This window comes from Protopterus annectens, chromosome 14.part0 (assembly GCF_019279795.1).
Source record: "Protopterus annectens isolate FY-2018-M chromosome 14.part0, PAN1.0, whole genome shotgun sequence".
NCBI lineage: Eukaryota > Metazoa > Chordata > Ceratodontiformes > Protopteridae > Protopterus > Protopterus annectens.
Window position 1 is genome coordinate 811,466,003 of NC_056748.1, and position 2,500 is coordinate 811,468,502.

Genomic DNA, 2,500 nt, shown 5'->3' on the forward strand with positions numbered 1-2,500 from the left:
TGTACATACAATGACGGCACCTTCCACATTCATGCATTTGTTTCTCTATACCAAATTATTGATATTCAGGCCCCTTTTCCAAACTATAATAGGTTTATTACTAATTCTGGATCTAATACCCCCATCCTCAACCAATACACCCCAATTTTTAAAAATGACCTCCTGAATCTGTTGATACTCAACTGTAAATCTTGTTGTAAAAGACAATCTAAAATTAGCAATTTCTTGGATGTTAGTCAACCCCATGTTACCTACAAATGCTGTCCCACCATCACTTAAGTTGAGGTTGCACATATTTTCAACCAGGGTGGGGGAATAAATCCCCAAACATCTTTTTGTCACCACTTCCCTTTTAATCTCTTGAACAAAGGATTCAGGATATTCTCTCTTAGTAAACATTTCTTCGAAAAAAGCACATTTGATAAGAAAAGCATTAAAACTAGAGACCATCCTGGTGGCCCTCACAAATTGTCCCTTGACAACTGCTTTTTTTTGGGTCAAGGGATGGGAACTATCAAAGTGTAAAAAAAGAGTTTGAATACGTAGGCTTCCTATAAATAGTGGAAACATACCTACCATTCACTGTATCCTTCTCCAATTTTACATCTAGATAACTAATAATATCATTTCCCATGATATGTGAAAACTTCAAAAATTCGGTGGTGTTGTTTATATAATCCAAGAATATAGTAACACTGTGACTATTACCTTTTCAAATAAAAAGCAAATTGCCCAGGTACCTCAGGTATAAAATACAGTCATGATAACCTAGATACTCAACTAGAAATCTACTTTCCCATTCACACATGATGTTTGCATAAAGGGGGCTGCAAGCAGCACCCATTGCGATGCCCGTTTGTTGGAAAAAAAATTGTTTATCAAAATAAATATAATTATTCCTTAAAACCATTTCCATTATCTCTGCATCTGTATTGATGGTGTCTTGGTCTATCCCTTTCCTGAGTAAATATTCATGAAACCAATCTATGCCAACCTCATGAGGTATTACAGTGAACAGATCTTTTACATCATCTGTAAAAAAACACATATTTGCTATCAAAACATACATTATGGCATTTAGCAAAAAAATCCCCTGAATCAATATAGAGATGATTTTCTTGTCTCAATAATGCCTTTAATTTGGCATCCAAGAACTTTGCGATAGGAGAGATGATAGAATTACGGGCTTCAACAATGGGGCGGAATGGTGAATCAATCAATTGTTTATGTAGTTTGGGTAAACCAAATATTGTTGGAATTATTGGAGCACTTGTTTTTAAAAATTTAAAAATCAGTTAATGAAATACGTCCTTCCGTCAACATATCACTCAACTCCATGTTAATTCTATTGTAGGCAATATTCACTTCATTCCTTGAAACCTGACAATAAGTATTGCTAAACAAAATATGATACATACATTCAGTATAATCCTGGATATCCATAATAACCATCCTCTCCCACCCTTGTCAGATTGAATAGCCCTAACTTTTTGTTGTTGGACACTATTTAAAATTTCAGTTTCAGCAGGTTTAAGATGCTTACTATAATTAATACATCTAGAAAGATGTCTAAAATCTAATTCACAAAGTTTTTCAAAAAGATTAAGGGTGGGGTGGGTTGGTGGATTACATATGCTAGAAATTCTCAAGTCACTGGTGGGACCCACATTACCATTGTTTAACAGAATAATCAAGTTCATTTTCCTAATAAAAAAATTTTAAATCCAACAACAAATAAGAAAGATTTGTTCTAGAGGTAGGAACAACAGTCAATCTTTTAGCAAACAAATTTGCTACTTCCACTGTATATTCCTGAGAACTGTAGTTGAATACCTTAAAAATCACCAGTTCCATTAACGAGAATGTATGGTTCATTCCCATTCATAAGTCTAGACCTCCAGAACATTATCTTCACTGCTGGTTCCATTTCCAGCCTTGCTTTTGGGCTGGGAATGAGTTCTTCCATTGGAAGCCACACTGATTCTGATAATATTTCATTTCTGATCCATTCTGTCTGCTCCATTGATTGTGCTCTCTCTCTCTCTCTCCCTGATCCGTTCCGAATGCCTCGGGCCTGGTTGGTCTAAAGGGATGTCATTTCTGAAGTTGGTATCCTCATGAATATTAATTTCTGCATCATCCTCATTGGTTGGATTAGTAGTCTGGCCCAATCGATGACCCGATTGCTGAGAACTGGGTGGTTGTGGATATGCCCTCCAGGGTTGAATATTCATCAGCATTTTGCTACAATTTGTTGAGTTTGCGAGACTAAATGTTGTTAATAATATTGTCAATATTAACAAAAAAATGATGGTATTCCATCTGGTGTTGCACAAACAACAAATCAGTTGTAATAACCACATCCAACTCCTTAGTTTCTTTAACAAGGTCCTCAGTGGTTTTTGCATTGTGCTTAACTAGGACTTCAAGGTATTCACATCCATAATGGTCGAAGATAGCCAGTAGTTCCTGATGTAATGGTGAATTTCTTACCAAACCG